This window comes from Amblyomma mixtum, chromosome 2 (genome assembly GCF_055824585.1).
Source record: "Amblyomma mixtum isolate Tamu chromosome 2, ASM5582458v1, whole genome shotgun sequence".
NCBI classification, from domain to species: Eukaryota; Metazoa; Arthropoda; class Arachnida; order Ixodida; family Ixodidae; genus Amblyomma; species Amblyomma mixtum.
This window is the reverse complement of record NC_143013.1, coordinates 181,514,436-181,539,210: the sequence shown is the minus strand read 5'-3', so window position 1 is coordinate 181,539,210 and position 24,775 is coordinate 181,514,436. Positions and strand designations below refer to the sequence as shown.

The 24,775-nt window shown below is 45.3% G+C and overlaps 1 pseudogene across 1 annotated transcript; it reads right to left on the bottom strand.

Annotated features, from left to right (window-relative positions):
- Window positions 1–13,772: 13,772 nt before the first annotated feature.
- Window positions 13,773–15,638, bottom strand: LOC149361743 (uncharacterized; annotated as a pseudogene). The gene is made up of 2 exons (XR_016288439.1): window positions 14,543–15,638; window positions 13,773–14,284 (listed from the first exon to the last, which is right to left on the bottom strand). The product of XR_016288439.1 is annotated as an uncharacterized LOC149361743 (transcript).
- Between the last annotated feature and the right edge of the window lie 9,137 nt (window positions 15,639–24,775).

The window sequence follows — 24,775 nt, the reverse complement described above, 5'->3', positions numbered from 1 at the left end:
TCCAGTAATCACTTCACTGGAGAGGAAACAAATACTGTACTTTACGATTCAATGCATGCAACGTTTGCAGACAATAAGGGCAGGATTCGCGCTTAATGCCAATTGTACACAAAGCCACTGCAAGGATAATGCAGCCTGTACATATACATCTGTGCATTTACTAAGCCTTAGGGAAACATATAGACACGTCTCGAGGAATTGCCGGTAGGTAATATTAGAGACACTGGGGAACTAGGTGTTACGGTTTTCTTTTCAAGCCGTAGCTTCATTCCTTCTCGAGCGATTGCTCAGAGCGTTCTCAAAAATTCTGTAGACGAAAATTTTGCCCACCGGCGGTGCTCCACAAGAAATCAGAAGGATCAAATGTTCAATACTACTTGTGCACATTGCTACTTTGCACCAACAATTTTTTGTTGCCTTATTAAGCGCAGACCACGATTCTTTGTGTTTTGCTTCTTTGGGCAGCCAGGCCCGACGGCATATGCGCGTGTTCAAGTGAAGTAAAAAACAAGGCCGCTGGTTGCTCGACATCAGCATTATATGTAGCCGTGTGCGAATATGCACTTTGGATATCATCACACGATGGAGTTCACAAACTGCCAGTGAACAGAGAAAAAAGTTTAAAATTTTGTCAAATTTTTGTTTGTTCTCTCTGCGCGCGTCTCCAGCGTTTCTTCTCTGCTTTACATTGCGTGATTAGAGCCGAGGGAGCACAGTGTAATAGTGGTCGGCTTGAGGATCTCTCGGACACCCACATTGTATTTCATGAGCCGCCTCCAAGTGCCACAAAAAGTTGGCACTGTTTTGGCTCGAAATATGACGGTGCTGCTTGAGGGAGAAAACTACAATCAGAGATTCAATTCTAAGCGCGGAGCTAGAGGTGTTGGTTGCAACACAAGACGAAAGAAAGCAGCACAATTCTCATGAGCTCCCGCGAGCGTGCCTTCCTCAGACGCCTTCTCCGCACACTCCATCACTTTCCATATTACCGTTTTTCTTCCGCCATAACAATCCTGTCCTGACAAGCCGGCTAACGCCCTCTACATGTGTTTCAGGCCGCATTGATCATCGCCATGAAGTAGGGGTTCCTTCATGTCATACCAAACATTGTTTTTATTCATCTGTCTTCATCACTTCCGAAGGTTGGAACAGCCTACCCAGATATGCAGTCGACATTATTGACTTTCATACTTTTACGACTACCATATGTAATTTGAACTTCCCTTGTATTTGTTCTCGCTCTAATTTTTCGCCACAAAAGTGTCCTTTTGAAGCGGTAGCTTCCCTACTAGAGGTTTTGGGCTGAGATTGCTGTGTGTTGCCGATGACCTTCCAAGCTCGGCCAAGGCGAAATCTTCAATTTATAAGTTTAGAGAACCGGTGGATGGTCAATGGTCAGACCAATGGTCAAGCAATGGAAAAGGCCAAGGTTAAGGGCAAGCTCTGTTCAAGGTCAAGTCAAGAACAAGCTGGTACCGCCAAGGTCACGTCAAAGTCAACCAAAATTCGATCATGTGATTGACGTTGGTCTCGCCGAGGATCCTAAACACGGCGCTTACGCGATAGGCCGTGACGTAACGCCATCTTTCACTAAGTACAAGACGGAAGGAGTGCCGGCGTGCCTAGGACAAAAAAAAACGATGGTTTAGCTTTCGTTTAACCGAGTCAGAAGCGGTAGCTTCAAAATGGTTTAGCCTGCAAATTACCAAAGAAACGTTCAACGAACACCATAACAAGACTTTTCCATTCTAAACCATCGTTAATTTTTTTGACTTGCTAATGTTAACTGATTTCCTTTGTTTTTCTCTTTTTTTGCCGCCTTACACCAGCTATAGCTCTTCTTGCTACATCATATGTTACCAAATGTATGTCAACTTTCCTCTGTAATGCCTTCAGGCCATCTGGGTATATAAATAAATAAATACTGAGGCAACGAAAAAATGCTGAGAACTAAAGTGAGGGGGAGGGGGAGCAATATACGTCAGCTGTTTTAAGTCATTTAAGTCATTAATCATGCTTTGCAGTTCCTTCCGTGAGTAACTTAGCTAAGCAATATCGTCAGAGAATCGCAGATTTTTGAGATATTTCCCATCAACTCCTTTTCCACACTCCTCCCAATCCAGGCCTTTTAATACCTCCTGTAAGCAGCTGGGATTGTTCGTTACTTTTGTAGGCTTATTCAGCGAGCAGAACAGAAATAATGTAGGGAGTTATGCGATTTTACTCACATTTTTTTATTATGAAACGGCGCTGAGGAAAGTAAGACTGAAATGAAAAAGGAACAAAACATGAGACTGTAAAGTGAGCGCTGAACCTGGAACTTCTCTTGTTCACACGAAACAAAAGAAAACTAATAAGGATATTTCTTTGAAGAACGACTTCTTCTATTACTCAAACTTTGGAGCTTGAGCTGTGTGACCTGCCTGGTGTTGCACATAATTGGCGGCTGTGAGTCTACGTTGAACCATGCCGGGTTTTTGATAACGCAATCTAGGTTCACATTTTGTTTTTTTTTTTATGGGTCGGCAGTAAAGAAATTGGAGAATAGGAACCGGCTAGAACGGAAGCTGAAGTTTAAGACAATCAAACTTACCTTTCGTTGCAGGGCCAGGTGCGGTCGCCGTAAATAAAGAAAGGTAGGCCTATAAGGATATTGACATTTCTACTGCGTGACGCCTGCAAGAAGAAAACCAATTTCACGGGACATTAATCGCCACCTCTCAACGCGGATAAATGTATAACTTCGTAAAAATACGCAATACGCTACCAAAGCGCTGTAAAAAGAAGAACCTTTACAGCCTGAGTGAACAGTGAGCCTCTCTCCTTATTCTTCAGCTTCCTGTGCTTAGACTTTAACGTTCTTTGTGAATGCCCTCTTTGGACTGCTGCACAGGCCTATTGATCCCTTTTGGGTTATTACCACTGCCCGGCCTGGCTACGCTGGTAAGAATGGGCGCTCTTGGGGCAGTTCTTGCCCGTATTTCCTTCCGCGAAGTAACCATTTAGGCCTATTACGTCAAAAGAACCCATTTCGATAGTGAACGGAAAATATAGTACCTTCTGTGGACTCACGTATATCTCATTGTGTTGCACAATCGAATGCGCCGTTGATACCCTTGTTATGAAAGGTGCATCTCCGCTTTCGACCGCGGCACTTTTATCTCTGAAAAGAGAGTGCAATGAAAGGCTAGTCGAACTTCAATCCTGTGTGCTTTTTTAGCGTAAATGTTGATGTCAGTACTCGAGAAATTTGAGCTTTTGCCTCTTCGAAATGTTGACTAATAACGTATAATAAGTGGTCTCCTGAAGCAGAATGTCACAAGCATTTCTGCAGTTCAAGTCGAAGGTAGAAACTGATCGCTAGCGAAACTTTTCTCCTATTGCAGCAATGAAACAGAATACCATTTCTTGTCACATTGAAAAAAAATAACACGGACGCAATAGAGGAAGAGTTTGTTGCTTGATACCCCAATCAGAACAGTGAGAGACACTGCAATCTGCATAGAGTGCCCTTGTCTGTAGGGCTATATTCGTTGACTCCAGCTGTGTCGTTGACTACAGCTGTGGTCATTGAAGGTTGACAAACCGCCGTTTGGAGACGCAAAGCCCACGACGCAAGTCTTTGGCTATTGGCCAACATGTATCGACCGCGTGGAGAGCAAATGAATATTCGCATGAATGTCGACCTGAATTGAAAGAAATAAGACATGTACTACAAGTTCTCGCTGTAAAGACAAGGGTACCTCTTCGATAGCGCTTGACAGTGCATGACCTAGGGCTCGTTTTTGCTCCTGACATGCGATATAGAGTCGCATTCTATATTGTGAGCACGAAGCTAACGCATTTTTCGGAGGTCTTGGAACAGATATGCACTACTACTTCAAGAATGAAAAACAGTCGTAGTGTGCAAGTCAAGCAAAGAAATACAGGAACGAAAACTACAGCTGCACTGAAATGTTCACTACACATGCGCGCTATCGGGTTCAAAAGAGTCTGACTACCCCTCGAAGTGCCCAACGCTGCTGCCCTTCATGCAGGCGCCTCCTATTTATGCGCTCCTGGAGCCAGCAAAAGGAGTTCTTCAGGAGACGGCCGCATGCAGTATGACACGGTTCTGAACTTGAATGGGGGTTCAGTTATTTAATACGCGATTGTAGTGCTCGTTCGTGCATGTCATTCTTAACGTATAAACGATTTAATTATATCACTGGCCGTTAACGTTGATGAGTTTTGCAGTAGGAACACCCTCGGGGGAAATAGGTCCTACGAACATATCTGAACTCTGTGCCTGTGTCATTAGTTCCGTTGTCGTGCCCTGATGTGTATCAGGCGTTGTTGGCATCGAGTATTTTGTATTCCTGATGTGCAGCTTCGAAAAGAAATGGTGCGCTGGAAATTTGGAAGCAAGCTCAACATTGCATGGGAGCGATATGATTGAGCTTCGGGACGAATCGCAACGGAAATTATATGTGCACACCAATAAAACGTGTTCCGATGCTGGCGACGATTTTAGTTACGTGAGGGGGGGAGGGGAGGGGGGGAGATACAGCAGCAACAAGAACGAACGCTGCGATTTCCACACTCCGCCGATGATCGAATGACTGTGGCAAGGAGCGAGAGAAACCATTTAAAGAAAAAGTAAATTATAGCCAGCGTTTAAAAATCGCAGGCATGCTGTTCGGCATGGGGAAGGAAATTTAGAAGATAAAGACGGAAGGAGAGCGGTGCTGAAAAAGTAAAATAAAAGAAATAAGCAGAGAAGATAAAACGCGACCATTAAATGCGTACTAAAGTGCCTCGGCCAGTAACGATGTAAGATACACGAAATGATGAAATGCAAAATCCGACAGACGGGCGAACAAAGTTAACTGCGTGAAGAATGCATGAGGCTAACATGCAAGATGAAATTAAAGCATGTCAAGATGTCTAATGACAATTCAGTATGCAAACAAAAAGTTCATTGCATGTCTCTGTTGCCTAAGGCAGGCAAAAGACTGTCTATTGCTAGAGGCACTGGAGAGTACTTCTTCATGCAATATTCATAATGAAGTGTGAATGCTCGTCGGGATATGCAAGGCACTCAAGTAGTATATGTATAACTGAGACATTAGGAGATGAATCAGATGGTGCGGGATGGATGTTTTTCAGTTGAAGCCTTATAAGTGCTCCGCCTACTTTCTCCTATTGCCACCGACGAACTTCTGCTTCGAGCTCCGCAACAACATAATGATCATTACAGACTGATCGCAACGCTTCGTCGTAACCGATTTGCGAGGCGGTAACGGACTGCCGTGAAGCGATTTCCGACACGATTCCCGCTTTATATCGCAGTCTCCCATGTTTATTTCGGTTTTCTCCGCACGGTCGTCTCAAGCGCAACGTACGTGTTAGTAGAGGTGACAAAAATAGCATAGCATTGTTGTAACCTCTAACCCAGGACGTCTGTTTTTTTCTGCGACTGGCTCTTGTTCCGACGTTCTCGCGTGGGACACGGAATGAAGGATGCGGCCATACTGCAAAACCAGGGCTCTCGCTTACACCACATTTACTCAAGCGAGGGACCGAAGTATCCTTTTTTTCCTAGAATTTAGCTGAAGGCGCCTCTTACACGAAGCAAGCTGTGGCATTCTGCGTAGAGTTCACTGACGCCTCAGCCTAAGCGAGAATTCTCTACTGGGCGGGAGCTTACGCACTGTTGTAATACAAATGGCCTTCACGAGCGAGCGGTTTGGTCCTTTACACCCATTGCGTACTAATGACAGCTGTAGGCTCAACAACGTAGCATATTTAACTATACAGTCAGTAAGTCAAAGAAAGCCGTCAATTTAATAGTGGTGCTTCATTAAACTCCTTTTTCCTACTGCAGAAGTCAAAGCCTCGTCTCTTCCACTTTGCCATCAAAATCGTATGCTTTAAACGTGAGGCTTGGGAGAACTCTTTATTTGAAAAAAAAAAAAGTACAGTTCTCACAGTTCTTCGTATCGGTGTTTTTCGGCCGTGCGTAATTCTGCCCGCGTTTAATCGCTAATCATGCCTAGCCTGTGTGTTTTTCTGTATACGTTTTGTTTAATAACAAAGCGTCGACATGAAAACAATCCAACTTGGCATTTACAATTCCTTTTCCCGACATGCATTACGTGTCTGTATTCTAGAGAACTGAGAAAAATAGTTTGAATGACTATTGTAGGAATTTAACTTTCATAAGAAATTCAAAACTCCATAATGTTGTACGTTCCTCTGTGCTTTATCTTTAAAAAAACACAACAAATTCAATTGATTTGCTGCTGCATGTAAAACTTCATTGTTTTTTTAGTTATATCGAAAAGTTTCATTTACATGCTTAAAAAGTTAATTTTTGTAAAAATTGTTACTAAGACTAGGTTTTGCTCCCTTTTGCACTGTAAGTGGCGGCCATGGCACAAAATCCTTTTTTTTGTGCTGAAGACAAGTTTTCTTATCATAATTAATGTAATAAGTGGTGACTTTTTAAAGGAAAATTAAGATAGTTGCGCGCGAAGTGTGGATGAGTTAAGGTGGAGTGCCCCTTTTTTTCTTTTTCCTTTGATGCGTTGTGTTTGCCCAGAACCGACAAATAGTTAATTGAATTTCTGTTCTCATGTACGTTTGGTGTCAATTCAAAGTGCCAGGCGATGGCTGGTACGTCAAGGCATAGTTTAGGCCACGTGATTTTCCGAAGCGCTTTGAATATTTTCAACAATACCCGACGTTTGGCAAGAAATGGCAGAATTTTTTAAACCTCCGTGCGAGTATGATTGCGTTTCCAAAATTCTGATAACTAAAATGTATATTTCACTCGCTGACTATCCAAATCAGCCGAAAGAAATATGAGAATGTGGAGCGGTAAAACACAGAACACTAGCAAACAATCAATGGCTGTCTGCGCCACACACATCACATGTTTGTGTTGCGGAGGGCTCTTGAGACCGACAACGGCATCGGTGTCTGCAAGCAGCGGAATATTCAGGAAAGAGTTAACGTAAATATGTGTCATGAATCTTTCCGGGATCTATTGTTAATGCGATGGAGTTGGGGACCTCGTGTCGCAGAAAATTAGGAGACGCCGTCGGTGTGCAGGCGTCGCTGACCGTGAGCGACAAATCACCAGAGAAACAGCCTAGGAGGGAGGTGCATGAATTAGGTTGCGTAACCTTGTGGTGTAATCACAACCTGTCCACCAGATTGTGACGACGCGGCCCACCGTGGCAAGTGGTAGCTAAATTAATGACTGTTCCCAAGAGCTTGCTCGCATAAGCCCCACCGGTAGCAGCGCTGCCATCGCAGGGCAGTGGCGCAAGACTTAAGCGCTGCACCACCGCGCCAGGTGTGCTTTGCATTAACCCAAGGAATGTGCAGTCCAGAAAGAGCAACTCTGCATATATGGGCATTAGCCCTTAAGCTATCATGCCGTACCATTAAGGCACTCGTTCCGTAGCACGCACATTGCTCATCGTAACCCGTTAACAGTGATCTCGCACTCCGATTTCGGAACCTTCCGCGTAGCTTAGGACGCTGCTGCTTATCTAGTTTGTAGTGAAATAACCGAAATTTAGTTACCGATGTAGTTTTTATTTATCCCGCGGGCAGGTTTTTTTTTTTTAACGCGCTGTGAAAAAGCGAATAAGGGGCAGCATGCTCATTGCCCGCTAACTATGAATTCGGCAATTCATATCGGAACCTTCCATGCCGCTTACAGGCACGCTAAATCATTCTACTTGTAATTACACCAATGAAGTTTCTTTTTCGATACAGTTGGCGATATTTTTTGAACTCGCTCCGGAGTTATAGTGGAGTCAAAATCGCTCGGCAGCGTTCTCATCTGAGAGTGTTTTAAAACGTCGCAAATCTCTAGCCGCCGCTTTGTCGGCGATTTATTTTAACGGTCATTCGAGCAACAGGAAGTCAGCAGATACTGCCTTTTCGTCGAAATTTAGATCCGACATAGGCGACGATGGAAACCATCTTGAAACACCGCAGCCGGCGCTCCAGGATCCAACTTTGTTGTTTCCAGTTTTTTTTTTGTAGCTAGAAAACTAAGCAAGATAGAAATCTGATTTTTTCGCAATTTGTGGTCAATAGATTGCCAAGCGTTTTCTTTATTTCAGAGAAATTTTAACATGGTGTCCTTTTATGTTGCAAGCGTATATTTAAACGTTTTGTGCAATTTTGCCTTAAATCTTGGTTCTGAGGAATAAAATTTGATGTTGCAACATCCAATTCGTGATTCAATTTATATGCCTAAAAGCGCATTCATTTACCTTTGTTTCGGTCTATTGCAATAAATTTTAAATGCAGTGGTTTTGCAGAAGCAAAAGGCACTGAAACCACAAAAACTGTCATTTTCTCCCTGTAAGGAGAGAGTTAAGTGTCTCCTCAAGTTTTTCTCACCTACAAGCCATACGCTGATGCCACGTTGCCATCCGCCCTAACTCCTCTTTATTCCCTGAAGGCCAGCGACTGTGGAGGCGTTCAAAAACTGCAATACAAAATTTCTCACTAGGACGAATCCACGTCCCTGCTTTTTGCATGCTGGACTCCCCTGCTGAACACCCACCCCGTCACGTGGGCCTAATTTGGGTGCCCGTGCACACCGGAAAACATGAAAACGAGGCTGTCAACCTCTGATTCCGCCCTTCTTTAGACCGGGCTCCGGCGCACTGCCACCCGGTACTGAAAAAAAGTGCGCACACTTTCAGTGAGCTGACGCAGGCTTTCAAGATCCCGCGTCAGCTATACCCTACACCGCACAAATCCCTTGGCAATCGAGATGCAACCCTTTTTCGCAAATTACGAACAGATAACCTTCCCTCTCCTGCCAATGTTTCTATCATCAGCTTTTCCTTAGTTCATCCTATACCATCTGCCCTAAACGTCTCGCTTATACCATCAGTTCCCATTCTCATTGCCTGGCGAATCCTCCCCCTCAGGGCTTAGAGCACCTCAAGACCGGCGAGGACTGGGTGACCCTGCTGCGCTCCGAGGACCCCTTCGTCCAGACCATCGCTATACTGACCAGGCTGCCAGTGTTATGGACTGCAGAAACATAAACGCTTGAGTCCAGTGGATCCAAGCAGGGGCCCCAGAGCCCGCCTGCTCCTGACTCCACGGTTGGGTTAGTAAAGTGTTTCAATGACGGTGATTATTTGTTGCCAGAAATGAAAATGAGTGGACTTTTAAAATAGAAACGTTGAAGTAACTTGCTCATTTTGGGGAACACCCCAACCACGCCGCGTGCCGATAGATGAAGGTGGGAGTAGAACAAGAAAGAAAGAAAGAAGTGCCTTAATGCAGCGCTCCCGAATAATTTGGATCACCTGGGGATTTTTAATGTACAGTGATATCGCACGTCACATGGGTTCTTTTTGTGTTTCGCCTCCTTTGAAACGCTTCGCTACAGTGAATCGAAACGACTGATGAAAATAGCAGAAATGAATTAGAAGTAAGGCATGAAAAAAAAACTACGTGTGGGGTGCTTTGAGGCAATCGATAAAGTTGCAGATGTTAAAGAAAAGAACACTCAGGGGCTTAAAGGTTTACCAATAAAATAGTGTGACTCAATTCTTCACTTTATTTTTAATCAGCTAGAAAAGGTGCCTTCAGTTCGAAAAGAGAAGGCAATGTACGTCCAGAAGAAAAAATTCTTTTCCATCAGAATTTTTCTTCTTATCCAGATGCAATAAATCGTAGCAATACTGTGCGTGCTACATACCAAGTCGCTACGGCAACAAGGAAGCCTGAGGTGTCACCTTCACCTGCGATCCGCATGCATGTCGAATAGCTGTTTTTAAGATATGATTAACCTACGCATTCCTTAGTACTTGCAATGCTTTCGGGGAAATATCCGATGTATATTTGATTTTATCGAATGTGCGCTTCGTTTCAGCGCGACCTCGAGCCGGCTTATTTCCGCAATTGATGTGCAGCCCTTTTAGCTCCTATTCTCGAATATCGCGTAGCAGACGTTCCCTAAATCATGGCGAAGCGGGCACAAAAACGAAGTCTCCAAGTCCATAAATTGAATGATAATTATACTCAGCGTAAATATGTTGTGAGCGTCAATACTCTCTGGTAGCTTTCTTGTTTTTCTATAAAGTTACTGATGAATTAACCAGTTAAACTCACGATCATCACTGACGCCAGTAACGAATTTGAAAGTCTGTAAACAACTGAACATGCACAACCGTTCGTTGCAATGATCCCAAATGCTCGTGTTCCACCTTCGAGTTTTGGGTGTCGGTTACTATTTTATATGGTATTTGTGCTGTCGTGGCGCTTATTGACTATTTAGTCCACACGCCTATGCGCCTACCAACGGCACGTGAACGCGTATAGTCTGCACTGGCATCGAAAGAAGCACTGTGCGAGATTCTTTGTGTGCGACTAATAACTGCTCATTTCCTCAAAAATTTAAGCCAGTCCGTTAGGCCCTCTCACATGTTGTCCGGCTGGTTGTCGAATTTCTTTCACAATATATGGATATGCCGCAGCTGAAATCATGAAGGTATATGAGTGAAGACTTCAACCAGTGTAAATGCATGATACTGGGAAAATCCAGGGGCGGCTATTTCGGCATTCTGGAAGACGAACAAACAAAACCGCTGCACAGGCGAGGACAAACACGATCTGGCCAAATTCGAGTCTAGTCGTGAGCGAAGACTTAGTTATTTTTTTTTCCTTTTCCAACACGCGCTGGAAACAGTTTTGTTGACAGAAGCATTTGGGAAGCATAGCCGCAGGACGACAAAAGGGAGATCCTCTGGGGCGGGGCGAAATTTTATCGGCGAAGTGCAGGCATTTTTTTTTTTGTGATTAAGGCTACTGTTTGCCTTCGCAAGAGGAATCCCTCGCAGTGCAGCACTGTTGGGGCGTAGCAACAGGAAACTGACAATAAAAAAGTAAAGTGAAGTGAAATTGAAATCGTTAAGGCATTCTTTTTCCAGTGGTTTTGTTGCTTGAAAAATCTGAACTTGTTCGGCGCAGAAGTGCAATGCGAGAAATTTAGTGGCTGTATTTTTTAATTGTTTTATGGCAAACTCGTCAAGCTCTTGGGCACTCTACAAAAAACCACGGCTACATGAAGTGGAGGCAAAAAACGCTGAAAAGAAGAGAAATGAAATAAGCTAGCTCATATAAAATCTTTTGCTGCGGGACACGGGCACAAGGTCGACTGGGGTAAACTCGATGAACATTTCCTTTGACAATGCTCTAGAACCTGGGAGCCAAGCCATGAGCTGTGTGGTTGGCTCCGGAGCACCGAACAGAAGAGTACGGCACGGGCTGTCATGGGCGGGTGTAAAAGGTGCCTTTACAGCGTCTCGCATTAGAAAGACTTGCGTCTTTGACGCCGGGTCGTCATTACAAAAAATACACCGGTCAAAAGATCGAGGTGGAAACAGGACGGAGGTGCTGTGTGCAGTCCTGTAGGTGTTGCACGTACTGCTGGGGTTAGGATGAAGGACTCGAAGTAAGAAACAAAATTTCAGAAAGCGGTAGGGATGCTGCAAAGGCGTGTTCGGCCACGCAGAAGCCAAAGCCGCTATGCAGGACGGCTCCTAGACTGAGATGCACCACATGAAGGTCTCCGACCCAGTGCTATCCCTCCCTACGTGCAGTGAGGACAGCTTTGAGATGCCGATAGAGGCTCTCGGCAATTACATCGACGCAGAGAGAGGGTGTGGTGATACGGCTGTGCTCGGTGCCAAGCACGTGGCTGAGGGCGCAGAAGAGCGCTCATCCAAAGAGATCATTCAAGTGACTCCACCAGGGCTTCCGAAGTACGAAACCCATTTTGAGATGAAGGCCTGTGCAGCTGCTTCCGAAGAAATGTCGGGAATGAGCATTGCTTCGGGCTAATGGGTAAAGCAGTCAGTCAAGGCAAGGACGTACCCGCAGACGTGGAACGGAGGAAGCCGTCCAACCATATCGAGATGAATGTGGTCAAAGCGACAGCTAGGCGGCAAGAAAGGATATGCGGGAGTCATCATGTCGCTCGTCACTTTGGCGGACAGCAAGGGAAGGACCACCGGGTTCACTGGAGAACATCGGTGTTAATGCTTGGACAGACGTACCGCTGAGTGACGATGCGCTGCGTGGTTCGGTTGATACGGTGGCAGATGCCGTTAAGGTAGTGGAAAAAGGACGACAAAAGCCATCCGGAATGAAAGGGAGACTTAGAGCCTTTGACGTGTCGCACCAGAGTGATCCGGACCAAAATAGGTTAGGTACGAGCTGCAGACGGAGGGAAGAGAGATGGGCACAGAAAGCTTGCAGCTCAGGGTCTTCATTCTGCGCGCGCTCCAGACGGTTGTAGTCTATTGCTTATGAAGAACAGCTGATGTTGAAAATTTGAGAAACAGCGCCAGCAGCCTCGTTCTGAGTGCCTTTCACGCAGTGGATATCTGTGGTGACGTAGAGATGTAAGCCAGTTGACGAAGCTGTCGTGCGACGTGCTTGGTAGAGTTCAAATAGAAAAAATGCCCCAGGGGCTTCTCATCCGTCAGGACGTAATATTGCTTGCCCTCCAAGAAGCGCCGGAGGTGCTAGATATGGCGAAGGTGGCGAAAAGCTCACGGCCAATAACGCGAACTTTGATTTGGCTCCTACTTTCAAAAACGAGAACAATGCGAGATATTTTATATTCGTCCGGCGCAATACCCAATTGAAGAGACTTATGAAATATAATCATCAAGAACTTCGCTAATATTTGAGCGCATGTTTTAAAAAATTGGCAGAGGCTTAGCTTGGTTAAGCCAGGTAGGTTGCGAAAGCAAACGAGGCCTTGGTTGAAACACCTTATATATACACATCCACACGTAATCTTCTCTCAGAGAGAGGAAGGGAAGAGGAGAGAGAGCAGCAGCGGCGTGGTTACCCTGGGACTGTAGTGACGAGCCAAGCTGGTCTCCAGTTTTCTCTCCGCTTGGTGGGACGTCACCAAAGCGAGCGCCTCCTCGCGGCTGCGGCGCGCAGCAGGTGCGCTGAGCGCCGTGGTTACCGTGGGACCGCGCCGACAAGCCGAGCTGGTCTCCAGTTTTCTCTCCGCTTGGTGGGACGTCACCACAGCGAGCGCCTCCTCGCTGCTGCGGCGCGCAGCAGGTGCGCTGAGCGCCGTGGTTACCGTGGGACCGCGCCGACAAGCCGAGCTGGTCTCCAGTTTTCTCTCCGCTTGGTGGGACGTCACCGCAGCGAGCGCCTCCTCGCGGCTGCTGCGCGCAGCAGGTGCGCTGAGCGCCGTGGTTACCGTGGGACCGCACCGACGAGCCGAGCTGGTCTCCAGTTTTCTCTCCGCTCGGTGGGACGTCACCACAGCGAGCGCCTCGTCGCGGCTGCGGCGCGCAGCACAGGTGCGCGGCGCGGCGTGGTTACCCTGAGACCGCGCCGTCGAGCCGAGCTGGTCTCCAGTTTTCTCTCCGCTTGGTGGGACGTCACCACAGCGAGGGCCTCCTCGCGGCTGCGGCGCGCAGCACAGGTGCGCGGCGCGGCGTGGTAACCCTGGGACCGCGCCGACGAGCTGAGCTGGTCTCCAGTTAGAGTGTACTAGAATAGGTTGAGTGGCCCGACCACAGCGGCGCGGCGCGCGGAAAGGGCAGAGGGCGCTGCGAGTGACCTGGCTTGGTCGGCTGGCTGTCGCCTGCTTGCGGAGTTGCGGATCGCCGCACGCTTTGGTGGTACTCCGGCGGCTGGTTACGCTGTTCACTCAGTACGGACAGAGATTTGCATCAGCATCCTTTAAATAACAGACTGCTTGTGCGCGAAGACAATTTAAGTGCCTCCCAATTGTAACGAAATACTGCCGAGAGAATTGCTTGCTCGGAGCGTCTGCTGCTGGGACGGATTACGCGCTGCGCAATCGCTGCTCCGAACTTGTTTCGACCGCGGCGATCACCTAGACAAGTCTGAATCGATGCCGTCGTCATGTTGCGAATGCAAGTTTTTATTTGCTTTGTGTAAGCTGTGGAAACTCAAGCAAGAACAAGCGTTCCGTCGAACCTAGCAGCCGACACGACGGTCGCATTAACAGTTTCGGCACACTGTATGGCCAGTTTCTCCCTCAGTACATCTTCTTCCATAGTGGCATTCTTAGATCTCATTCTTTCAATTTGCCCCTTTAGGCTGAACACCTTCTTGGACAGCCGCCGGTGCTTTTGTAAAGTGGACCTTAGCTTCTGCGCAGCGGTCTTGGTCTTTTTGACACGTTGATTCTTCGGCCAGGAGATTCTTGTAAGAAGAGCTTTTCGCAGGTAGCGACAGGACATGCAGGGCATTCCTAGAAAGAATGTGCAGTCACAATATTGTTAGTCAACAAATATGCTGCAAGCAAGGAATAGGTAATGAAATGACTGAACCTGTGCTTCTATCCCTGGGCAGTAAAGACACTGTAAAAGAATGATTCGAGCTCTTTGACAACAGAGAATGTTTGCAGCTTTTAGATTTTTAGCCTGTAGCGAGCCCCCTCTTTAGCATTACATGAAAATAATGCCCAAATCCATGCAACTGACAATAAAGATGATGAAGCAATATATACCCTCTGTTGTTGTTGTCACCATGCACTTTTTGCTGTATAAACTTCCCTGCTTGACATCTGTTTTTTGCAGGAGTGATTTTGTAAGATCCTCTGTCAAAATTGTTGACGCAAAAATGGCACCAGAATATGTAATTAAACTTGAGGCATGAAGGAGGGCTTCTTCTGCTTCAAGCACAGTTCTTACAGTTCCTTCGGAAACCTGTTTCCCTCCGAGAAATGCCTTGAAGGAGACATCCTTCTTTTGACTGAGGCTGAAAAGAACCGCTCTGTCCGAGCGCACTGTTCCAGTGCACGCCTCCAGGTGTGTGAGCGCATATACGGTGCCTTCGAAGTTTTCGAAATGGTGTAATGACCACTTGGCTGACGGAGTCTTAAGATGATTCAAATTATCCTCATCAATGCTTGGCGAGCCGCAATTGTTCATCTTGTAAAGCTGTTGTCGAGCATGGGCTCTCTTCCCTCCTTTTTTTTCACCTTGCACCCTGCAGCTTTGTAGACGCTTCCCATTTGCGAGGTGCACGTTCGACCGGGACCGCCTAGCTTAGGTATTTAGGGGCATTTGGCAGTATTAAAGGCACTGCATCACTTGCGAGCGCCGGCACTCCACACTTCTTTCCCGCCCACAATGTGCACGTACTCACGGAGAATATGGCGGTCCTCGAAATGCAGTTCACATACAGCACATTTGCTATCCAACGGCTTGTGGGCGCGATGTAGATTTTTTTCCCACAGCCTCTTACGGGCTTCGTGCTTTGGCACGCTGAACAAGGAGAGTTTCCGAGTGGCTTCCACACCAGCGTAACCGGTGCGACAGCCAGGCGCGTAGGAGTGCCGATGCCGGTCCTTCGGCATATTAAACACCTCGCAATCTCAGCCACGCTCAGTGAATCTCAGTGAAGAATTTCATTGCAAAACACAACAAACAACGCTTTGCACTCACGCCACCATCAGCACATCTCTCCGAGTGGGACCCGGCGCGGCCGGCGCTTCCCAATCCACCTCGACCGCAGCGCCCCCGCATAGCTTTCCGCGCGCGGAGCGTCATTCGAAAGCATGCGCGTCGGCGCGGGTCGCGGCACTCAACCTATTCTAGTACACTCTACTCCAGTTTTCTCTCCGCTTGGTGTGACGTCACCACAGCGAGCGCCTCCTGGCGGCTGCGGCGCGCAGCAGGTGCGCTGAGCGCCGTCGTTACCCTGGGACCGCGCCGACGAGCCGAGCCGGTCTCGTTTTTCCTCCGCTCGGTGTGACGTCACTACGGGGGTCGGCTAAAAGTCAAACGTGGTTACCGCCGCGACCACGCTGACGGCTCGAAACCTAGTGTAGTATTGCTTCCGTAATAAAAGCAGTGGGAATGATATTGGGACCGGGTGATCTTTTTGGATCTAAGCGCAAAAGTAGTTCCGGTATTCCTTCTGTGCTAAGAGTTATGCTACTGTGAGAGTGAGCGTGGGATTTAATGTGGAGCGCCTCATTAGGTTTGGTAAATACACTTTGGAAGTACGTACTGAAAGCGTCTGAAATCTCCTGTTTATCTGCTACGGGGATGTCGCTCGCGACTATTTTATAAGATTTTCGATCTGTTTTGTTCGAGAGAAAATGCCAAAATTTACTAGGATTTTCACTAACGAGATGGGTGAACGTCTAGCTAAAGTATCGCTCTCTTGATTCACGTAACTTAGTCGAGAGGGTAGCTTGTAGGCTGCTAATGATGGAAGTCGCGGGGCGGTTCTGTCTAGGGCACCGTTTAGGCTTATGCTTAATGTGGATTATTTTTCTTGTTATCCACGGGTTCATCTTGCCTACTTTCTTTTTATCATCTGGGACGAAGCTGTGGAGGAAATTGTGGAAAAGAGACTTGAAATTTGCCCAAAGAGTATCCGCATCTCCAGAGTCTAATGATTTTAGCCAGTCTTCTAAATAGGAAGCAAAACATGAATAATCTGCTAAAGCAAATTTTTTTACTGTAATCAACTTGGAAGCAACTTTCTCTGCACTGCACGGGAGGGTACAACTGAACATTTGCTTTTATGGGAATTAAGGCCTCAAAGCGATCAGGGCTATAAGGGATGCCGTAGTGGACTGCTCTGGATAATTTCCATCACCTGGGGTACTATAAAGTGCACTGGCATCGCACTGTACAAGGGCTTCTAGCTTGTCACCTCCACCAAAATGCGACGCTGGGGCCGGGATCGAACCCGCCTGTTTCTAGTCAGCAGCAGAGCGCCATAAACACTAAGTCATGCAGCGGCTGGCCGAGAGTGCCGCGACACGCCGAATGCTTTGCAAAGTTATCGCAACGATCTTGTTCCAAAAAGGCCGATGGATTTATTTGCCGAAAAGAAAAAGGAAAGCTCTATTAAGTAGAGCCAGATTCGGTATTAAAAATGCACAATTCCACCTATACCACAAAGAAAATAATTAATTATTACTGTAATGCTGAAATGGGCGCAAAACAGTAGTTGCAGTACTATCAGCATTTCACTAACAATGAAATAAGTTAACAGAAGATAGGCTGAAAATAAACTCAGTGGAAACGGCAAACGAAAAAATAAAAAGTAAATGTTTTGGCAAAAGGCTGTCGTTATTTTTATAAGTCAGGGAAATTTTCTCTATCATTAAGCTGTTCACTTGTTTCACTGTATATTGCGCACTTCTCCGTATTCAGCAGAAGTAATATTTATTTTTATGTGGCCAAAAAGAGATTATGTGACATGTGGCATGTCGCAGTTCTTACACGATGTCGCAGTGTTATGTGAGCTTAGCTGCTTGTGCCGCCCTAAATTCCTATAGTGCGCAAGCGGCACAGAATACTACTTTTAATATGAAGGTATAAATAAGGTTCTTTAATAGATATATGAATATGACTTTCTTCACACTAAGTGATATCATTAATTAGGCGGAGCTGATTAATTATGGCCTCGGGGTTTACAGCTGGGTAAACAACAGTAAGGAGGTGACAATTACAATTAGTGACGGCCCAGTTTCGTTATTTTCTACTTCTCATACAAGGGGGGGGGGGGAATTTGAATACCAAGGCAGCTAAAAGGTAAGTTAAAACATAATCGACAAGAGCGCGCAGAAGGAAGAAAGAAGTGCTTGTGTCATCTGAAACCTTCGTGCTTTTTGTACTGCTTTTTTTTGTTATCAGAAGGGGTGAAGGAACTGTACTCCCGAAATGCCAATGCTTTCCACAATGAGCTTCTTCGTAGTGGGCAAAATAGAAGGTGCGGTATTGTTTGGGGAATAAATGCATGCCCACATATTGAGCTGAAATAAAGAAAAGCACAGCTGGAAATAAAGTAGAAACGCTGGTCCACATCCCTGAATGCGTGTGTGGGGAGCGCTTTTGGCAGCCTCCAAATGTACGCCACGGAAATGCGACGCTCCGACAGACCTCACGTATGCAAATACGGGCGAAAGTAGGGAAAAAAGTCACCACTGAGATGGAATTGGCGCCTGTACGCCGGCAGGTTGCATGCGTATGCGTGCTAGTGGTAAACAGAAAGCTTACATGAAACAAAAATATATTGAATCTGATAACGATGAAAAAGAAAAGGTAGATACGCGCTGCATTCTTATGTGTGCCGAGAAGGCTTGTTCGTTTTGTAGTTCTCAGGGTGTTAGCATGCTGAGGACGAGCATTCAAAAAAATTTTACACTAGAAGCTGAGGCAGTTTTTGTCTTTTTACTGCCCACTGGAAAAAAGTCGGGCGAGCTTTATTTCTTTCAGCGTAAATATATCACAAGAAAATGTACAACGAGTAACGCCTGAGCTGCTTCTTCGACCTACAGCACTGTGCTATTCCGGAAAGTGTGGGTTATTCGTACATTATTTTCTTTCGGTAGTTTTATTACAAATTCATGCGCATCCAAAAGCGCACCTTTTTGAGGAAGATAATGAGGTTAGAGGTGTCTGTGTTCCATGCGCTTATTAAACTCATGCAACATCAGCAGCCCATCTGTCCTATGGGTAATATTGTACCAGCTTTTTTAGGGCGAACCGATATAAATTAATAAAAAAATAAAGCTCTTACACTAGTGCCGAACAGTATATACGTAAAAAATAAAAAATAGAAACAAACTATTACAGCACTGCTAGCAATGGAGCGCACTTGAGATCTTTCATTAACTTAAATGAAAGCTATTCGGCTGTTATTATTGCACGTTGTTGCAGTAGACTGCTGCTCCAAAAAACGAACCGCCTTGAAAAAGCTTAGTAATTTCGCGTTTTTTTTCAAGATTAAGTTGTGGCAGAGACCGCTGCTTTGTGCATCCAACTTATGTGACAGGCAATTCCCAGGCCCACGTGCCTCCGCTGCAGAGTATGGTAGGCTTACTGTCGTATTTATTATATAGCATTGTATGATGTGCCCTAGTGCACTCTGTTGTGTGAAACGCCATGGAGCTGCATGTGGGCTATGAGAGGCGCACGTAGTGGCCGGGGGAATATTTCTACCACCAAGGGGCTCGGTAACGTGCAAGGATATCCGCAGAACAGGTGCGTTCTGCATTTCACTTTTGTGACAGTCAGGCTCCCGCTTAAGGGAAGCGATGGTTCAGGCCAAGTCTAACCAAAGTCTCTTAGCCAAGCCGAAAGTTTGTCTCTTTGTCTCAAACCTGCTTGATCTGAATCAAAATAGACTAAAATTGAACATTTCGTGGCCGTGAGTGGGTTTCGAACCCGCGGCGGCGCGATCAGATCAGCTTCGCTGGCCACTCTACACATCTTGATCTATGGAAAACCAAACAACGAAATGGGCTAATTCTTGATATGTTGTCATGGCGGTTTCCTATCAAGTTGGGGGGGCTTTGTCGCATGATAGGGAACCGCCATGACAACATATCAAGAATTAGCCCATTTCGTTGTTTGGTTTTCCATAGATCAACATGTGTAGAGTGCGCATGTTCAGTTGTGTATGAACTTCATCTTTCATGTAAAAAAGTATATATAGGACAGACCGGCCGATGTATCAATATTCCACTTAGGGAGCATCTTCCTTCACTCTCGAATTTAAACTATTCGCATCTAAAAGGGCACTGCAAAGCTTGCAAGAATCAAAATAAGAAAGTATACAGACCTTTAGTCGCGCACACACGTATTTTATTTCGCCATAGAGATGAGACGACAAGGGAGCTCATTGAGGCATATCATATTCGGAAAAGACGGGATGAATACGTCAGTCAGCCTTCCTTATTGATGGTCGATAAAGAGGTCGCATTTCTTGACAACACGTGATTTTTGTTTTGTTTTTAGTGCTTTTGTTTTTTTGTTTTCTGGCTGTCTCGTGTTTTTTTGGTTTATCACAGTGTTCTGAAATCGCGTTGTGAGGTTTTAATCTAGACTCATGATATAGTTCTTAGACTGTTGTACTCTGGGCATGTGCGCGAATGACGTCAGGTCATGTGACTTTTTTAACTATAAATGACTGTTTTTTTCTGAATAAAAAATTTATTTATTCAAATACCTCACGGGCTCCGACTGGAGTATTATGTGATGGGGGGTTACATAACTGGGGTGGGAAAAAGAAGCAGGTAGAACATGGTTATTTTAACATCGTTATACTATAGTAACAAACAACCAACCAGAAAATAGAACTAAATTGAAAAACTAAGTTGAAAAACACACTACAGAACACACTTCAGGAAAAAGCACACTTCAGAACAAAATGCTACTTATTTTTTCTTTGAAAATAACATAATCTGCGATGTGAACAATGTTGTCAGGAAGACCATTCCAATAAATGATTGCACGGGGCAGGGCTGATGAGTTGAATGCAGTGGTCCTCCCCGAAAGGCGTTTAAAACTGAGGTGATTATGCAATCGGTGAGATGTGCGGGCCGGTTTTGAAAGGGGTAGTGTGAAGGAATGATGGCTGTAAACAATTTTATGGAAGAGGCAGATAAGAGCTATTGTTCTGCGAGATTCTAAAGATGGAAGGGATAGCGAAGTCTTAATGTTAGTTATACTAGAATGTCGGCAATAGTTGCGAGAAATGAAGCGAGCGGCACAATTTTGTACACGCTCTAGGGAATTAATTAAGTACTGTTGGTGCGGTGACCAAATGGAAGATGCGTATTCAAGTTGAGGGCGGACGAATGTCTGATATGCCAGCTGCCGTGTGGAAGAAGGCGCACCTCTGAGGTTACGTTTTAAATAGCCTAATGTACGGCTAGCTTTGGCAGTAATTTTTTCTATGTGGGTTTTCCATGAGAGATTAGATAAAAAGTGGACGCCAAGGTACTTGTATGATGACGCAAGAGTGACTGGACTGTTGTTAAGGGAGTAAGTGAAAAGATAATTAGACCGTTTACGGCTAAATGTCATTAACTGGAATTTATCAGTGTTAAGGGACATTTGCCTTGATGCGCACCAGTTATTAATGCGATGTAGATCTTCTTGAAGGGCGATGTGGTCATTAAAGGAGCGGATTTTGCGATAAATAACGCAATCGTCTGCAAACATTCTGAGTGTTGAGGTAATGCCTAATGGGAAGTCATTGATGTAAATCAGAAAAAGTAGCGGGCCTATTACACTACCTTGCGGTACGCCTGATGTTACATCAATTAAAGTGGATGAATGGTTATCAATAGAAGTGAATTGTTTACGAAATGATAAAAAGTTTCTTATCCAAGAAATTGTTAATGAATCGAGACGCAAGGATGAGAGTTTCGCTATTAAACAACAGTGTGGAACGCGGTCAAAGGCTTTAGCATAGTCTAAGAATATACAGTCGATTTGGAGATTTTCTTCCATACCGTGAAGCAGCGCATTAGTAAATTCGAGTAGTTGTGTTTCACATGATAACCCTTTTCTGAACCCTTTTTTTGAAAAGAAGAAACCGTTGCCTTCTAAATGCAATGCCGTGTTAGATGCAATGATGTGTTCGAGAAGTTTGCAAGATATACATGTCATAGATATTGGGCGATAGTTAGCAACGTCAGTTCGGTCACCGGATTTGAAAATGGGAATAACTTTTCCAATTTGCCACTCGTATGGTATCTCGCCTGTTGAAAGTGATTGCCGAAATATATGAGTGAGTATGACGCTGGAATGAGCCACGCTGTTTCAAAATTTTTGAATTAATCCCGTCAATACCACATGAAGTACTTAATTTCAGATTGTTAATCAATGTCGCAACGCCATCAACAGTAACGTCTATTGGGCTCATGTAGTCATAGTCATATTCTGGTGCCGATGGAATATTGGAATAGTCTTCCTTCGTGAACATATTGGCAAAAACGTTATTGAAAGTCTGAGGGCGTTCGTCTTGAGCAATGGGGTCTCCAGCCTCATCAATCAACGTAAAATCTGAAGAAGTTTGGGAAGGTGATAATGTTTTCAAAAATTTTTTTGGATTGTTCTTAAGGAGGGATTGCAGATCGTGAGCCATGAACTTATGCCTAGCTTTCCGTATTGCCGCGCAGTATTCTTTATCAGCGTTTTTATGGTTTTCCCATGACGCGGGTGTTTTGAGCCGCTTAGCTGTTTTAAAAAGACGTGTTGTTTTGTTCATCAACGTACGAAGGTTCCTTTGGTACCACGCCTTAGATGAGTTAGCACGGAAAGATATTAGGGGCATATAGGTGTTTATTAGCTGCGTAAGTTCATCTTTTAACTGACGCCAGTTTTCGTTAACAGGTTGACTACTAAAGGATTGCAGAAAGGAATCACAGAAGGTTTTTAAGCCGAGGTTAATGGCATCGTAGTTTGCTCTGTTATAGTCGAAGATATATTTCTGAGGTGGTCTGCCATGGTGTGACGGCATTTTTAGAGTGAAATGAAGCAGTTTGTGATCACTGAAACCATCCGTGAGGGAGATCGGGCTTATATTGTCTGGAGCCGATGTGAGAACAAGGTCTAATATGTTAAGGTCGCGCGTAGGTTGAGAAACTAGTTGAGCTAAAGAAAAGTCTAGTGTTAGTTCAACGAAATTAGTTGTGAGTCAGCGCTCGTCCGTGTCGTTTCCTTCTTCTTTGTCTTACGTCCCTTTCGCGCTGTTTTTCGACTCAAAATTATATGCTATGCATCCGTAATGAGCCGATAAATCTTGTTTCCTTTAAAGCAAAAGCCTCTCCTCGCTCGTAAGTGGCGTGGACCAAAGCTGTAGAAAGAGGCTGTCCGCAAATACGTCCGCTCGAACTGTCAATCGTACCAATAGAATAAGAGAATTGTGATCTAGGTGCGAATCGTTACAGGGCGGCCGGCTTGCGACAGGGGAACGCTGCTCCTACTCCTTGACAATATTTTTTTAAAACATTGATTCTCCACGACACATCGACGTTTGAAGCTGAATAAACGAGCGTCTAGTGAATGCACAGTTCTTAAAAACGTATCTGCGAGATATGTACTAAGGCCTACATGAGTAATTATGAGCATGTTTATTACACACACATAGCAATCTAGCGAGTATCAAATTCCCTCCGTTTCCGGTAATTTCATCCGCGTGCTCGGCGTGCAGTCGTAGCGCCATCACGCGGCACCCACTGACTCCTTGCAATGGATTGGTTTGTGGGTTTTAACGTCGCAAAGCTACTCAGGCTATGAGGGACCACCTGAGGGATCACCTGGGGTTCTTTAGCGTGCACTGACATCGCACAGTACACGGGCCTCCAGAATTTCGCCTCCATCGAAATTCGACCGCCGCGGCCGAGATCGAACCCGCATCCTTCGGCTCAGTAGCGGAGCGCCATAACAACTAAGCCACCGCGGCGGCTTTACGGTGCTGGGACAGCAGATGGCGCAGGTGGCGGAACGCGCACAGCTTTCACATTTGCCCACGAAAAGAGACTGAAGCGCACCTTGTAAAATTTCATAACTCAGAGGCCATGGGTTCTGATCCCATCAGCGGCATGTGGTTGTTTTTCTTCTCCTTTTATTTTCTCAATGATGAAAAACTACAAATTAAAAAAAGAATACAACCCCTATGCTCCTTGATCTCGGTGGCTGTTGGCTTCCGTCACTTATGCCAAAAGGAGCACCTCTTTTTCCTTCACTTGTGTTCTCAAATTTTTGTAGTTGTCGAGTTGTTCCCACGGTGAAGAAACCCATTCACGAGAGTACCATCAACAAATGTGTTAGATTTTTTTATTTGTCTTTTTCTATCTCACTGTACAGAACGACCAGATGGTTTAATTTTCTTCAGCATTTACTATATGACGAGAAAGCATACAAAGAGTAACGCCCAAGCCGCTGCTTGGGAAAGCAGCACTGTGTTGTTCAGAAAAATGAGGTTTCTCACTACACAATTTGCTTGCGTTAGCTTTTTCAAACAGTAATGCGCATCAGAAAGAGCATTTTTTAAGGAAGATAATACGGTTAGCAAAGTCTCTATGTGTACTGCGCATATCTTTAAACCGGGTCTTTTAACAGAATTAAAATAAAGAAATACAGCTATGCAAAATTGCTGAAAAATAAAGACGTAAGGAATAAAAACAGGAACAAATTGCGTCTCTGGGTCTAACGCTGGAAAGCAAGTGACGCCTTTCATTAACTTAAATGAAATGTATTTGGAGGCTATTATGCACGTTCTTTCAGCGGACTGCTTACGACTAAAAAACAAAAAGGCTAGAAAAACCGTACTAATTTAACGTTTCACCCTTGTTTATGTGACCGGCAATTCGCAGGCCATGTGCCTCCAAGATGTGCTACGGTATAGTACGGTACGTTTAGTGTAATATTGAACAGTGCTGCATGACGTGCCGTAGTGGAGACTGTGGTGTGTAACTCCCCGGAGCTGCAGGCGGGCTATTAGAACCGCGTGTAGTTGTTGGGGGAAACTTTCGATTAAGTGGGGCTCTGTAAAGCGCAGGGATATGCGCAGAAAACTCGCGTTCTGCATTTCACCTTCACCAGAGTGAGACTGCCGCTACTACGAATCGACGCTTCAGGCCAACTCGAACCACACTGTCTAGTCCAGTAGCAGTAAGGACCAACTCACTGATTTCGCCGATCTTGTTCTGAAAACTGCTTCACCTCTATTAAAGCAAACTAAGCTGAAACTTTTCGTGGACGCGTGTAGGTTTTCAACCCACGGCTGCGCGAGCACATGAGTTTCGCTGGCAACTGAATTAGATCACAACGCCACCGCAGCAATATAATTTGTTATTGCCTATATTCCACAACACAATGTTTAAACTGTAGTATTTGAAAAGGTGAGCTAATTTGTAGACAACTCGTCGCAATATAAATAATTAAAATTTGTGCCTATGTAGTGCACTTTTGCATTCAGG